Below are 17,507 nucleotides of genomic sequence, written 5' to 3'. Positions count from 1 at the left end.
CGGAGAGAGAATTGAAAGGCCTCCTCCGCCCCGCCCACTTGGGACCGTACCACTCTTCAAGGAGGGGGTGTCCGGCGCTCAGCCTCCTTAGCCTCCCCCGGCGCCCTCGCTCTGCCCTGCGACATAGGCTTATCCGGTCTCTTATCAATGCTACTGCGACCCTCCCAAATTTTGGTCAGGTGGAAAGAGTGCTCTGGCCGCTGCATCCTCACGTATACCTTCCGCGATCCCCCTAGCTTTTCGCAGTAATGGAACCGCCCGGAGTCTGGAAAGGGCGTTGGGTTAGAGACGGCAGGCGAAGGCGCTAGGCTCTGGGACCCCAAGGGTTAGGTTCCTGCAGGAGCTGGGAGAGGAGCGACGTGGTTGACATCTGGGTAGGATTCTAGCCTCACTGCACACCCATCCGGCCTCGAGCTCGAGCCGCACTTGTCCCCTCGCCCAGTGGGAACACCGTGTCAGGCCGGGAGCCTGCGGGTGCTGATGCGCCTCCTTCCCGTGGGGCTTGGTTGCGTCTGGGGCCTGCCTACGAGTGGGCCCCGTGCGTCTCGGTAGTTCACGATCTGCAGTTTGACAAGGCTTTGATATTGCAGTGACATCAAAGAACTATTGGCCCAGGTGACTCCAGGACTTTTGTTGTTTTGGGATTTTGCTTTTAGTAAAGCCTGCAGGAAGTTGGGTGCAGTCGTTTTATCTGAAAAGGGGAGAGGGGACTTTAGTATAAAATCCACAAATATGTTAAACTTTAATTTGCCCGTGTCCTAGAGACCATCATAACCTCATTACCTTTTATTTTGTTTCCCGAGATCTCTGCTGACAAGTTGTCAAAACAAGTAGTCTTATTTATTACTGACTTCATCTTTAAGTTAAGATGCAAGGTTTTGTGCAGACTGGTGAGCTGCTGAACTGGCAAGAAAGGAATGAACTAGAAGCAGTGAATAGACTAGCAGCAATTTGCTTCGTCCCTCATGTCATGCCCTTCCTCCAGCACCCAACGGAAGAGGGCCTCGCTTGTGGCCTTTTATTTGAGCTCCTTGCAGATCGGAAGGGAGAGATCTGGAGAGGTTTTCCCTGAGAGAGAAGTGATTATTCTCAAGCCTCAGGAAAAAATGAAATAAAATCTGCTAATAGCATCTTATCTCCATTTGTGGTATTTCCCCTGCTTCCTGCAGGTAACATTTGCTAATCAGAACCCTGCCCTACATTAATAGTCAGGCAGTCAATGCATATTTATGAAGAGCCCACTCTACTTGGCTCTGATTCAGAGACTGGAATTAGAACAAAGAAAATGTATTGTGAGTGTTCATGGAACATCTCAGCGTAAAGCAGGACTCAAAGATAAATGTATCTGTTTCTGTGATTGTCATGATTGAAAAGTATCATCTTCTAAAAGTAAAAAATGAACACAGTCTTTTCGGTCATCACTGGCCTTGTTTATTTTTTCCAAGTCCCAGGATCTCCTGGTATAAAGTAGACTTCCTCTGGCTTGATGAACATGAGTAAAATAAAATTGAAGTGCTAAGTACAGCAAGGAAATAGAAGAAGAAGAAAAAAAACCTCACCTTTTAAAGTGAGGGAACAGAAACGGGAAAAAATGCAGTGCTTTTCTGTTGACATTTTAGGTGTAATGTCATATAAAGCCAGAGCCAGTTTTATTCAAAATCAGTGCACAGCAGTATGACAGTATGATTTATAAGCAACCACCTTTGTAATTCCCTACGAACCCTCAAATGAGGTTCAGTTCCGCTTATTGACAAATAATAACTAACAGAAGAGAGTTCTGGAGATTACCTCTGTTTTATGCCTGTGTCCCATTAACAGCTCATCTACAAAGTTTAAGACATATGTCATTCAGACAAGAAATGACGATCCAGACAATCTTTCCAACGGGATATAGTCTATACATTACCATGTGTCCTTTCCCATGTTATATTATTACTTTATTCATAATGTTATATTATTACTTTATTCAAGTGACTGCCTTGTTTCTGGAAAACCACTCATTCCCGATTGCTAGAAATCACACACAGTTTTATTGGTTCTGAAACCTGATTTAAGTTGAGTATTGCACGAATCTGAATCTGCTTGATTTCAGGGCTCTCAGATCTCACCCTCCATTGTGTGAGGAGTGCAGTGTGCCAGCCCCTGGCAGAGAACTCTGGTGCCATCAACATGACCTTGTCACAGAATCTGTAGTAGAGTTCAAATTTCAGCAGTATCGTTGAAAAACTTTCAGGTCCTATGACTACACTGCTGATGGACTTAGAAAGAAGAGAGTATTCAAGGAGAACTTCTCCAAGGACCAGGTTTTTTCATCCTCCACAAAAATATACACTGAGTGCATAATGTGTGTGAGGTGGTGAGCCAGAGAGCTAGGTTACAGAGGCATTGTTGAAAGCTAATCAGCAGTGTAACACAACAGCTAACACTTAATGCCGAGTAGACAACTCCAGACATTGAGAGAAGAGGCGATACCAAGAGCTGGTGTGATGAACTTTGTTGAGCTAGACTGAAATAGAGATTAAGTTTATAGAAATGAAAAAGGGAACTCTTTCCAGGTAGGAATACATGACATATAGTAAATACTCAATAATGATTGTTTAATGAATGTTTAAGGTCATTGGAATGACAGAGAAGCATATATATTTGGGGGAAACAAAAGCTTGATTTGACTACTACTATAAAGGTTTTCATTGGGAATCCAGCCATGGAGACTAAAGATGCCAGATTTGGGTGAGCCTAAAGTGTCATGCTAAGAATGCTTTTGTTTTCTAATGAAGCTTCCACATGAATGGTGTTAGGAGTCCCAATATGCCAGTTTGTAAGCACTTTTTATGACATTTCCCCTTTAATGTTGTCACAAAATTTTCCTGAACTTGATGAGCTAAATTATGCTCTGGATAATGAACACTGCAAAGCAAAATTTTCATTCCATTCCCAGGAACTGTGCCATGTAGGAATTGATGGGAAATTATGTCCATGACTTTCCCTTTGATTTAGAATGGTGAATGTTGTTGAGTAATTAGAGAAAATAAAAATGTGTGTAAACACACCCATTCTGTGGTACTGTCCTAGCAGGATGTGGCCATCAATGGAACTTGATTGACCCAAAGGCCCAGATTTAAACCTCCAAATAATCATAGGTGATGATGATTAGGTGTCCAGAGTCAGGTTGATAACAGTTGAAATTATAATGGAAGATATACAACAAAAGAGTCAAAGCGATGTCACTACCAGGGTTCAGCAGATTAGAAATGGGGCAACTGGTTATTCACATGCCACACAATGAAGTTGGAGCCTTACCTAATAAAAAAGTTAACTCAAAATGGATCAAAGACCCAAATATAAAAGTTAAATTAACTGTAAAACTCTTAGGAGACACACAGGAGTAAATCTTCATCAATAGATAATGAGCTCCTAAATACAACACCAAAAGCACAAACAACAAGAGAAAAATAGTAAACCATATATCATCAAAATTAAAACCTTTTGTGCTTAAAAAAAAAAACCACCAAGAAAGTGAAAAAGAATCCACAAAATGGCAGAAAATGTTTGTAAATCACATATCTGATAAGTGACTTGTATCTAGATTATATAAAGAACTATTTTAATTAAAAAATAACAGGAAAATAACCCAATTTAAAAACGGGAAAAGGATCTGGTTATTCATGTCTTCAAATAAAATATGCAAATGGCCTATAAACTCTTGAAAAGATGTTCAACATCATTAGCCATTAGAGAAATGCAAATCAAAATCGTAAGAGTCCACTTCCTACCCACTAGAATGGCTCTAGTAAAAAAGATAGATCATTGTTGAAGAGGATGTGGAGAAGTTGGAACACTCATACTGCTGGCAGGAATGTAAATGACGCATCTGCTTTGGAGTTAGTCTACAATTCCACAAATGGTTAACCATGAGTTACCATATGACCTAGCAGTTGCAATCTTGGGTATATATTTAAGAGAAGTAAAAACAGATGTTTACACAGAAACTTGTACATCAATGTTACATGAGTCATAAAAGCCACAAAGGGGAGACCACCAAATGTCCATCAACTGTTTGATAGCTAAATAAAATGTGGTATATCATGCAATTAAATATTATTTTGCAGTAAAAAGTAATATAACATGAATGACTTTGAAAACATTGTGGAATCACATATTAAATAATTCTGTTTATGTGACATGTCCAGAGCAGACAAATCTAAACAGACTAAAAGCAGTGGTTGCTGAGGGCTTGACAGGGGGGTGGGGGTTGGGGGGGAGATTAGGTGGGAGTGTCAGGGGATGACAGCGGGGAGTGCATGGTTTCTTTCCAGGGTAATAAAAAATAATCAGTTGTAATAGATGCACAACTCTGAATGGACTAAGTAATTATACTAAGGTGCATTGTATATTATGTGACTTACATCTTAATAAGGATGTTAAACATAAAAAAAAAAAATCTCCAGTGGTGTCAGTCATAAAAATATCAAGTCTAGAAAGTCAAAAAGAGATATCAGAGGATATTCCTATCTCGGTGGGATTGTATGTAGAATTACCTAATGTTGCCCGAGTTTGTTGTTGCTTGGGGCCACCAAGGATTAAGAACTTCTTTGGGAGAAACTCATAATTAAGCAGGTTAGAAAGGTTTACTCACTAATTTATTAACTTATAATACAGCCAGAAGTACTTTGAGAACTCATGAAGTGAAGGTAGGTAGAAACATGCCTGAGGACTCTGCTTCCGAATGAGACAGATATGGAAAATTGATTTCCATTGGACACTAAGCAGTACTGACCATTACACTCTCCATTCTTTTGAAGAAGCACAAAGAAAATGAGTAAATTAATCTGAACATTTAAATAATGACATCTTTTAGTTTAAAACTGAGGTTGAGATACAACATGAAATCCTAACAAATCGCAGAGCTGCTTGTTTATTGTAAGAGAAGATGAGGCTTTGGTATTCACAGCAATAATTGGTGTTCTATTAATTCCATGCACACTGTGTGGTTAAGGTATTATAGTACCCTTACTTAGACTTGTAAGGTACTTTCTTTCCTTCGGTCTTCCCCATCTTTGCTCTCTTTCTGTCACCATTTTCACATACATCACTCTCCTGTACACAAGCAAGTTGTTTAGGCTCTGTTTCCAAAATATGCCTGAATTCTACCCATTTCTCTTCATTTGTACCTCCACCACGTGTGCACAAGCCACCATCATCACTCACCTGCAATAGCTTCCTAACTGGTCTCCCTGCTGCTTCGCTTGTCTTTCATTCATCTCACAGGAGCTGTCATTATTATTACTACTGCTGTAAAACACACACCGGTTTGTATATCTAAACACTCCTCAATGCCTTCTGTCAGCCTTTGGATTGAAAATTATATCTTATTTTTTTTTTTTTGAATTGGAGTCTCACTCTGTCGTCCACATTGGAGTGCAGTGGCTGCTCCTGGCCACCGCAGCCTCGACCTGCTGGGCTCCGGCGATCCTTCTGCCTCAGCCTTCCAAGTAGCTGGAATTACAGGCATGCGCTACCATGCCTGGCTGATTTTTTTGATTTATTGTAGAGATGAGGTCTCGCTGCCCAGGCGGGTCTCAAACTCGGGGCTCAGGCAATCCACTCACCTCAGCCTCCCAAAGGCGCGGGATTACAGGCTGAGCCACCGAGCCCAGCAAAAATTATATCTTTGATGGTCTAGTCCTTACCTGCTTCTTAGATTTCTCTACCTGTCATTTGTTCGCTGGGCTCAGATTATTCATGCCCACCCCAGCTAATATTATCCACTTTCCCCAATGCCAGACACCATCACATTATCTTATTCTATTTTTCTCATAGCAGTGATCACTATCGGAAGTTTACCTATTTATGAAAAATAGGTCTTGCTATGTTTGTCTTGCTTATTGCAATTTGTCCAATGTTAAGAACAGTGTCTGTCATGCAATAGAGGATGCATATTACTTGTTGAATGAATGAATGTGAATGATCTGGGTCCCCCAGATTACAGATTGGAAGTGAGTGGAGGATAGGTGATGTTCCATTTGAGAAGACAATAAGTTATGCCCTTCATAAGTATATATGTTGGGATATATTACTTTGTCGGAATTATTTACATAAAATAATTTGGAGCATATTTGTTTTGGAGTATTTGATATCAGAAAATCTTGTCCTCCCCAAAATTGTCAAAGTTAAATGATCCATTTTAGCTACAAATGGATTTCAACCAAAAGTTCTAAATTTGCTGTCATGGGATAACTCAGTCGCTTATTCTTTCTCATAATGATAAAATCAATCTTTTTTTCTCATGCCTGTGGCTTACGTCTCATGCCTATATTACTATTCTCTCTTTAAACACCATAGCAAGATTTTAACACAAAATTAGAATGTCTTTAATGTTACTATCTTCCTTATATATTGGGAATTTCCAACGAAAATGTACAATAATTTTTTTGTTCAATATAATTGGAAATATTCAGTGTTTATGAAACTAAAGTTTTAAAATGCAGATTTGTATAATATAGTAAAAAAAACTCTTGATAGGAATTTTAAAAGAATAAGCACTTACAAGTATAACTAAAGTGAAGTTCAATTCATATACAATCTTTTGGGGAAAACATTTATTGAGTATTTTATTCAAAAAGTAAATGCACATTTGAAGGGAAACAATTCACTGTACCATAATACCTAATGTTCAGATATTAAATTTAACAGCATTATTTCAAACTGATGATAAGAGACTAATTACATGATACTTTTTTTTACTTTAAAAGTTTACTACATACCAGAGACAAGAAATGAAAAATTAATACTTACTTAGAAATAGTTTCCTTTCCAACAGTTACCAAAAAACATTTTAATAAGGCTAGTTTCTATATAAAATATCATTATAAAATATTTCATGAACTTACAGTTAATACAACTAACATAGTATTGCCACAGATTAAAAGTTTTCAAGGCAGCTTTATTGAGGTATAACTGATATACACTAAATTTCATGTGCTTAAAGGTTGGCATTTGTTAAGTTTTATATACATATTTCTTTGCAAAGCCATCACCACATTCAAGGTCATTAAACATATCTATGTCTTTCAAAAATGTCCTCTTCCCTCATGGTGTGGCTTTTATCTGTCACCAGAGATGCTTTTTCTTCATGCATTCAACATGATTTAGTAAGTATCCACTGTGTTCCAGATACTGAGCTGGGTATTGGATATTGAGTGGTCAGCAGAAACAGACAAGATCTAGACACTTGTAGAACTTATGTCATATCAGGAGGACAAACACTAATCAAGTAATTATGTAAATAAATAAATATAAAATCACAAGCCAGGCTTGGTGGCACAGCTATAATCCCAGCTACTTTGGGAGGCTGAGGTGAGTGGATTGCCTGAGCCTGTGGGTTCGAGACCCACCTGGGCAACTTAGCGAGATCTCATCTCTACAATAAATCAAAAATTAGCCGGGCGTGGTAGCACGCACCTGTAGTTCCAGCTACTTGGAAGACTGAGGTGGAAGGATTGCTGGAGCCCAGCAGGTCGAGGCTGCAGTGGCCGGGAGCAGCACTACACTCCAGGCTGGGTGACAGAATGAGACTCCAACTCAAAAAAAAAAAAAAAAAAAAAAAAAAAAATATATATATATATATATATATATACATATATATAAAATCACAACTGTATCCATACCCTGTAGAAAAGGTATTCTATATCTGCACATATAGGTTGTACCCCCAAATATTTCTGGGCTTTCATACCTATATGTGGAACTTTTTATAGTCACTTTTAGAAACTTTCACAGAATATCTGAGAATTTATACTAAACGCGTGGTTTCTACTGCATGTTATGGCTTTTCTCTTGAAAACAGTGTGATGTTTGATATATGGAAATGATAACCAGTGAAGAAAAGAAATATTATGGTATTATTTAATTCCTTGATGTTGACCAGAAAGTCAATATTGGAAAAAACAAACAAACCCAAACTCCAGAGAAAACCTCGCTTTTTTTGTTGCCATGTCACATCAGGTGCTACTTCAGGGAGGAAAAGTGGCAATAACAAAGTAAAAAGTATTGCGGGGGGAACCCAGAATTTTTATTAAAAATTGAGCATAGCAGTAAATGAGATAAACATCATTACTGAATACAATTTTGCAATTCCATGACTTTAATTTAGAAAGAATGCCAGACTTAAGTAAGATAGTTCACTGATTAATTGAAATAAGACATAGCTTTCAAATATGAAATATTTGCCAATTGTGTTTGAGCCTCTTGGATGATCTATCCTCTGCTCAGTGATTCATAATTCACTGCAGTGCATAGTAGATTTATTGGACAATCACTATGTTTTCTTTCTTCCTCTGACTCCTCCCTCCCAAAATCTCAGAAACAATATCTGCTGGAAAGAAAGATCGTTTATCTCTGCAGATTCTTGGCAACTTTGAACACAGAGGAAATTCGCAAATGGAGAAAGAGAATCAATACTTAATCAGGATTACATGTAGGTATTTGTCCCTACAGAAGAGAAACCGGGAGCCAAGGAGGGATACTCCAAAGAAAGGATAGAAAGGAAGTTAGAGGAGGTGTGTGGGAGCAGGAGAGATTGGAGGTGAATCATGCCAGTCATGGGAGAGGAGGCCACACCTCCTGTATAGATCTGCTTGTCTATGCCAGGCTGCAAATAATAGCTTCTTTTCCCTGTCAGTATTCTTCTGTCTGTTTTATACAGAGGGTGTCAAAAAACTGTGTACACATTTTAAGAAAGGAATGCACTGTATTCAAATTTTTATACTCAATATATACTGATAACAAAAGATGAATACAAGTCATGTTTGATTTCTGCAACTACAAGAGGTGCTCAAAGTAGCTACTATCCAGATTCAGACACTTCTGATTACAGCGAACCAAAAGTAATATGTAGATAACTTTTCTTAAAATGTGTATATGTTTTTTGGCACCCTGGTACTTCATGTGAAGACTTGAACCCCAGCCTTAGCCAATTAAATTGGAATCTCTATTCCTAAGTTCATTATATTCTGTTTTTTAATTTTTGCATCAGGGTCTCACTCTGTCACCCAGGCTGGAGTGCAGTGGCACGATTACAGCTCTCTACAGTCTCAACCGCCTGGGCTCAGGTGATCCTTCCCCCTCAGTCTTCCAAATAGCTGGAACTACAGTGTGTGTCACTGTACCTGGTTAATTTTTAAAATTATTACTTGTAGAGATAAGGTCTTGCTATGTTGTCCAGGCTGGTCTTGGACTCTTGAGTTCTAGCAATCCTTTTGCCTCAGCCTCCCAAATTGCTGGGATTACAGGTGTGAGCTACCATGTCTGGCTGTGAATCCATGGTATTCTGACTCCAGCTGGTCTCCCAGATTTCAGAAATGTATAGCCTCTAATTGAAGCAGCTACTATCTGTCACCTGCATAACCCCTTAAAGTTTCCCTTGCCCGCTAATTTAATTCCATACCCAATCCTGGCCCCTCTTGGCTTCTCTTGGCTTGTTCTTAATCTAAAAATGACAGGTTGGAAAATACTAAGAAAGAAATTGAACAGGTACACAGGAACCAAATTGCGAAGGACTCTGCCAGTCAGCAAAGGTGATAGGGATGCATTCACAATGTGAAAGGGGTCATTGTAGGCCCTGGGACACAGACTAACTAGAGCTTTAAAAAGATTCTTGCGGTGATATCAGAACACAAAGCATAGATCAGAAGTAAAGAGACCAGATTGGAGGTGATAGAGATCTGTTCAATTAACAGAGGAGATAGTAATGGTGATTTTTAAAAAGTAAGCTTGAATGTAATACTGGGTATTTTTGTAATACTTCTGAGATTATGGAAAGTAAAGGACAGAAAAAACAAGTAATCATCCCTGTGTAGTTACAGATATAAGTGTGAATATAGATACATTTGACATTTTTAGATGTTGGGTTAATTACCTATTAAATTAGAAATTCTGACATTTGAGGAAGGGCGATTACCTTGTTGCTTACTTTGAAAGAAAAAAAGTCTGTAATATTTGAGCATATACTTAATTATTGGCAATGTTTTATTTATCTTTTAATGATACTAGAGCTTTTAGTAGTTTAAAAACAAAAATATATGTTTAATCTGAAGTCCTTATTAGTCTCTAGCCTGATTTAAAATAACTGAATCAGAAGACCTGTGTTTGTACCTCAGTTTCGGCACTTTCCAGTGGTTTGTAAATAACCTTTCTAACCTCGGATCAGCTCAGTGGGGTTGCATGCAGGCTATGTAATAAAGCTGCTAAATTCTGATCCAGGTTTTACCATACAACAGCTGTATCACTTTAGATAAGCTACCAACTTCTGTATACCTCAGATTTCTCATCTGTCAAATGGATGTAATTATAATGCCAGTCTTATAGGATTATCGTGAGATGTACAGGAGAGATTTTACTGCAATGTATGCAATGAATTTCAGCTGCCATTATTATTTTCATTTAATACGCTCAGCATGTTTTAAATTATTATTTGTAGAGATAAGGTCTTGCTATGTTATCCAGGCTGGTCTTGGACTCCTGGGTTCAAGCAATCCTTTTGCCTCAGAAATGTAAATGACAAAATCAAATGATTTTAGGCACTAGAGGCATTTTATTCAATAATGCCTTTCTTCGTACAGTCTATAACACAAGTTTATGTAACATATCATTTGTATGACAAATGGCATAAATGTTGGTTATGTAATTGTAATGCAGGATTCTATTTATTTGGTTCAAGAGAGTTGCTGCAAGAATGCTCATTAATAATAATTAAGACAGTCATACCTCTCTATGTCATTTAGAATAAAGTTCAACTGCACATAATGGAAAACTTCAAAATAAGAGTGCTTAAAACAAAGTAGAGGTTAATTTCTCTATCATATATTTAAAAAATCTGAAGATAGGCTCCATACTGTCATTGGAGGTCCAGGGCCTTCTCTTTCTGCTCTGCAGTGATAACACAGAGCTTTCATCCTCAAGGTCACCTCATGGTTCTTGCAGGCCTCTGATGTGCCAGCCATCACATCCACACTGGAAAATAGAAAAAGGAATAAAGATACTAGGATAAAAAGGGACCTCAGTTCACTGAGTCAGATTCATTTAAGCATCCACTCTGAAGTCCTGCATAAATGTTATGCTCGTATCTTATTGGCTCATCACATGACCACATGTAGCAGAAAGGGAGAATGGGAAATTTAATTTCTTGTTCAGCCAGCAAAGTGCCCAGATAAAATTTGGGCTTCTGATACCAAAAAGGAAGGAGAGATGGATTAACAGGTAGACACCCAGAATTCTCTGCCATATTTTTAAATACATTCTAGAAATTATGCTCTGGGTTGTATTATGATGATCCTGAATCTCCTTATGAATGTAATAATAAAACTCATTTTGTTCACATTGTGTCTTTAAATATATGTAAGAAAAAAAGAACAAGTTTGCTTCATCTTAGAAAAAGGCTAGATAAAACAGGCTTTTAAATTGCTAGCCCTTAGCAAAACACTAATTAAATGCTAATTGAATATAGCATTGAATTGAGTACAGTAGAAAATAGTCTTAATTTAATGAGATAGTAACTTATTAAGGTGACTTCCTCGATTAAAACCAATAGAATCTTGAAGGTGAATGAGATACAAAGCAATGGATGTAGAAAGACCTTCTCTTTTAGTCTCTTGGTTGTTTACACCAAAAAAAAGGAAAAAAACTCAAATAATTAGAGATTTCTGAAGAGATAAGTTACACACTGGTGTTCTAGGAATATCAGTCTCTCAGCTGTGCAAAAACTGCACTGTGAGAGAAAATGCTCAGAGAACAGCCCTGTTAGGAGGCAACAGTGACTGTCTTGTCAATGGGGATTTTCCATTCTTTTTTTTGAATCAGCATCAGAGTCTCATTCTATTGCCTGGGGTGGAGTGCAGTGGCAAGCTCACAGCCATCACAGCCTCAACCTGCTGGGCTCAGGCAATCTCCTTCACCTCAGCCTTCTCAGTAGCTGGAACTACATGGGTGCACACCACACCTGGCTAATTTTTCTTGATTTGTTGTAGAGACGAGATCTCGCTATGTTGCTCAAGTTCATCTTGAACTTCTGGGCTCAGGCAATCCTCTCACCTCAGCCTCCCAAATTGCCGGGATTACAGGTATGAGCCAACAGGCCTGGCCAATTTTCTATTCCTGAGGGTGGTTTTAAGATACCAAAAAGATTATCCAGAGCAAATTTTATTTTTAAAAATTAATATTCAGTTTATATAGCATAGTTTTTCTTTAAACTTTGATATTCAACTTAGTCATTTAATTCTACTTTACAAGTGGAGAAAATTTTGAGAATTACCTTTAAAGTGGTATTTGAAAACTTAAATTCTTTTAAACATTTTTTTGTTTTTTTTTTTCATTAATCAGTATTTTTTATTATGGTTTTGTGGGGTACAGTTAAGGGTAGGTGTACAATGACGTTTCATTCAGGCACCCTGTAGATAAGAAGTGTTTTCCCATCCCCCGACAGATATTTGCTACTGTTAATCCCATCCCCCTCCCCCCCATAGTTTCCCAGTACCATCCGTCATTTTCTCATAGTATTGCATTGGATGTTCAAGGACCATTATATGAGTGAGAACATGTGATATTCGGATTTTTGTTTTTGTGAGAGGTCACTCAGTATCATAGACTCTAGTTCCATCCAGGTTGCAGCGAAATTCATGATTTTGTTCTTTTTTATGGCTGCGTAGTATTCCATCGTGTATATGTACCACATTTTTTTAAGATACCAAAAAGTCCTCTTTTGATGGGCAGCATGGTTGTTTCCAGGTTCTTGCTATTGTGAACAACGCTGCGATAAACATACGTGTGCAGGTATCTTTTTTATAGAGTGATTTGTGTTCTTCAGGGTATATTCCCAGTAGGGGGATTGCAGGGTCATATGGAAGGTCAATTTTTAGAGCTTTTAGGAATCGCCACACTGCTTTCCACAGAGGTTGCACTAGTTTACACTCCCACCAACAGTGTAGAAGTGTTCCCTTTTCACCACACCCTCTCCCGCAGCTGTTATTTTTTGAGTTGTTGATAATTGCCATTCTGACTGGAGTTAGGTGATATCTCAGTGTGGTTTTGATTTGCATCTCCCTGATGATTAGTGAGGTTGAGCATTTCTTCATGTGTTTGTTGGCTGCTCGAATGTCTTCTTTTGTGAAGTGTCTGTTCATGTCTTTTGCCCATTTTATAATGGGGTTGTTTGTTTTCTTCTTTTCAGTATGCTTCAGTTCCTTGTAGATCCAGGATGTTAAGCCTTTGTCAGACCTAGAGTTGGCAAATACTTTTTCCCAGTCTGTAGGCTGTCTCCCTGCTCTCTTGATGGTTTCTTTGGCTTTGCAGAAGCTTGTCAGTTTAATAAGGTCCCATTTGTCTATCTTCTCTCTTAAGTCCTGTGGGTTTTGGGTTTTGTACAGGAATTGGAGCGCCGATTTCCATGAGAGTATTTCCTTCCTTTTCTAAGGTTCTTATGGTTTGAGGTTTTACATTTAGGTCTCTGATCCATTTGGAGTTAACCTTTGTGCATGGGGATAGATAGGGGTCCTGTTTCAATCTTCTGCATGTGGTCAGCCAATTTTCCCAGCACCATTTACTGAATAGGTTCTCTTCTCCCCATTGGTAGGTGGTGGGGGCTTTGTCGAAGATGAGTTGGTTGAGAAATTGAGGTTTTGCTTCTGGGATCTCAATTCTGTTCCATTGACCTATATGCCTGTTCCTGTACCAATACCAAGCTGTTTTGATGATTGTAGCTTTATACTAAAGTTTGAAATCTGGTACTGTGATACCACCTGCTTTGTTTTTTTTGCTGAGGATTGTTCTGGCTATTCTTGGATGTTTGTGTTTCCATATGAATTCCTGTGTTGTTTTTTCTAGGTCTGAGAAGAATGTTGTTGGTAATTTAATGGCTATTGCATTGAATTTGTAGATTGCCTTAGGTAAGATGGACATCTTCACAATGTTGATTCTTCCGATCCATGAGCATGGGATATTTTTCCACTTGTTCATGTCGGCTTTGATTTCTTTGAGCAGTGTTTTGTAATTTTCATTGTAAAGGTCTTTCACGTCTCTGGTCAGGAAGATGCCAAGGTATTTCATTTTTTTTGTGGCTATTGTGAATGGAACTGTGTTTTTTATTTGGGTTTCTGTTTGTTTATTATTGGTGTAGAGAAATGCGATTGTCTTTTGTACATTTATTTTGTATCCTGAGACTTTGCCAAAGGCTTTTATCAATCTTTTAAACATTTTAAGCTACACTTATGAAGTTGATATTTTCATTTTCAGTTCTTTAGTTATCTGAAAAGCTCTCTGGGTACTTAAGAAATTATAAAAGTTAAGCCCTAGGTTTTCTTAAATTTTCTAATACTGATGGATTTTGACATAAACTCTTTGATAAAAATCAATTAGTCCCATCAATTTAATTTGTAATCCCACAGATGATAAATTTTTTACAAATAGGTCAAATTCTCTTATACACAGTGATAATTTCTAAACCTTGCTAAAAAAATTAGTACTATAGGTTTGACTTACTTAATTACATATATACTTAATTCTCCAGGTTTAAAGTCTCTTGGAAACAATTATGTCATCCTAACAGTTTATTTTTATATTTATATTATTTTTATTTTTTTATTAATACATATGTTTATTTTAAAAATGTGGGGAACAGTTAAGTGTTAGGTATACAAATATACATTGTGCAGGTACCCTTGTTGATGAGGTGTGCACCCCGTCCCCAGACAGATATTGACTATGCTAATCCCACCTCCCTTCCCCTCCCTGCCCCCTGCCATAGTTTCCCGCCACTGTAAATTCTTTTCTTATAGTATTATGATAGTTGTTCAAGGTCCACTTATGAGGGAGAACATGTGATACTCAGATCTTTGTTTCTGTGAGAGATCACTCAGTATTATAAACTCTAATTCCATCCTGGTTGCCGCAAAATTCATGATTTTGTTCTTTTTTATGGCTGCATAATATTCCATTGTGTATATGTACCACATTTTTTTAATCCAGTCCTCTTTTGATGGACAGCATGGTTGGTTCCATGATCTTGCTATTGTGAACAATGCTGCAATAAACATGTGTGTGCAGGTATCTTTTTTATAGAGTGATTTAAGTTCTTCAGGGTATATTCCCAGTAGGGGGATTGTGGGGTCATATGGAAGGTACAATTTTAGAGCTTTTTATATTTATATTGTTTTTATTATTTTTAGGAATTGCCACACAGATCTGAGTGATAGACTAAGCAGGGAGCCCAGATCTGAACCACTCTCCACAGCAGGCCAGGGGCAGCTGACCCTAACTGAGAACAAATCTACCAGCCTGCAAAGACAGCTATAAATCAGAGCTGAAAGGACACTGGACTTAAAGGAAAAGTCTCAGAGTGTACTTGGTTGGTTCTGTTAGTTTACTGACTTTATTTTATTCCTTTTGTTTTGTTCTTTTTTTTTATTTCTCTGTAAACCCCATCTTTGTATAGAGGAATAGCACACCAATAAGGAGATTGGTTAGCTTGTATGTTAGCATCATTGTATGTTTTAGTTTTTTCGTATGATTGTTGGTTAGTTTGTGGTCGTGGTTATTGTTTTTCTTTTTACTTGTTTCAGTCTTTGTGTCTCTTTTCATTTGTTAGATGGTATGCTTGTCTGTTTTCCCTCTCACTCCTCTCTCTCTCCTCCGCCCCCCTTACCCTCACTGCCTGCTCCATTCTCCTTCCTCTGTTAACCTCATTTTGCTTTCAGGGAGTAAACCTACAACCCCACTACATGGACAGATTCCAAGGCAGTGGGAAGTGGGTTTCAGATTATCTATACACCTGTGAGCAGATACCAGGATCTGCAGATAGATTTTGAATCACAGCTCGCCCCTTAATTAAATCTCAAAACTGCAAAAAGGCCCACCCCCAACCTACAGTCCAACTCCAGAATTGAACAAAGCAAGAGGATTATCATAAGGAATAATAGGAGATTGAACAAACAGAAGTAAAAGCATCCTAACAATTTAAGGGTTAGCATTCTAAATCTGAAGGTTACATTCTCAGTGGGCTAAAGTTGAATATTACCCAGAGATGTCATCTACAACATTTAGGCTGTAGAACTACAGATGTCCTTGAAGCTTTTCTTACATCTTTGACTGTTAATGGGTCTCAAACTTCCAGATTCAAATCATCCATTACCTAATCCTTCTTTGGACTACAGAAGTTCACATTTGGTTACTTTAATTGGTTTCAAGTAGGCTATTGCAGTGACATTCTACTCTAATTTTTTTTTGTATTTGTTTCCTATCTATCAGGACTAACAGATATAGTTCTTTTAATGACATTGGATTAGATTTTGTTTATTTCCCAATACTTTCTCTAATGAGTTTCTTTTAGTTGAAAGGCTAAACTTCCAGTCATGACAGTCTAAACCAGGGTGGTGGCAACTGGAATGGAAACAAAGGGTGAAATGGAAAGGTATGAGTGAGAATAGCAAGCAGGGGATAGATTCCAGGAAGAGGAGACCACATTGAACAAAGACCTCATAGGAAAGGTGGAGCTTGGCATTTCCAAACCCTCACTCGTATCCGCTGCCCCAGTATCCCCACAGTTATCATGGAGGTAGAGGGTGACACGCTCTCCTGCTGCACCTCTGCGGGAACACCTATCCAAACCATTTATCTAGATCAAGATATAGCAAACCCAAAATTACAGAGCTTTCCCTGGGTCCTTTTGTGGTCAGATTTTGCCAGCAAGGACAGATTGCTCTGTTGTTTGAAGAGATGGATTTGTCTTATCCACCAATAATCCCTTTTCTGTTTTTAGAAACCGGAAGATGAAAACGAGGGTAGTAGTTGGAATGAATGTTAAATAACAAAAAGTCTCCTTGCTGGAAAAGTGACTGTGTGAAGAGTATACAGTTTTTATAGAACTATTTCCTCTTCCATATGAATCTATTCTATGTGGTCTCTGAAAATCACTCTGTGTGTGTGTGTGTGTGTGTGTGTGTGTGTGTGAGAGAGAGAGAGAGAGAGAGAGAGAGAAGTGTGCCATTTTGATACAATGGTTATTTTCCAGTTGAGCAGGGAGAATGAGGCATGTCTTTGCCTCACGCCAATGGAGGGATTTCATTCCAGGCAAGTCCTCAACATACCACTCTCATCTACCCACTCTAGCCCTTCTTCTGATTATTTCATTTGTTAAATTAAGTTGAGCCTAAATCCGCCTCCTTACATGCTTTAAGTTGGGCCTTAGGATTTCTCTGCACTTAGTGAACTGTAACCTACCTGCACGTGTAAATGGACTGTCACCTACTCTCGTGCCAATCACTGAATTTCAGCCCATCACAGGAGGCCAACTGTTCAAATCTCCAGCTGTAACCAATCCAGCTGTTTCTTTCCCTCACTTCTGTGCTCTGTACCTTGATTTCCTTTTTCTGTCTATACATCTTCTTCCACCACGTGGCTGCCTCGGAACCTCTCTGATCCTACTCAGGTTTTGGGGCTGCCAATTTGTGAATCGTTCTTGG

Source organism: Carlito syrichta, unplaced genomic scaffold (genome assembly GCF_000164805.1).
Source record: "Carlito syrichta isolate Samal-C Ts95f unplaced genomic scaffold, Tarsius_syrichta-2.0.1 Scaffold315593, whole genome shotgun sequence".
Taxonomy (NCBI): Eukaryota; Metazoa; Chordata; class Mammalia; order Primates; family Tarsiidae; genus Carlito; species Carlito syrichta.
This window is presented reverse-complemented; position numbering follows the sequence as displayed.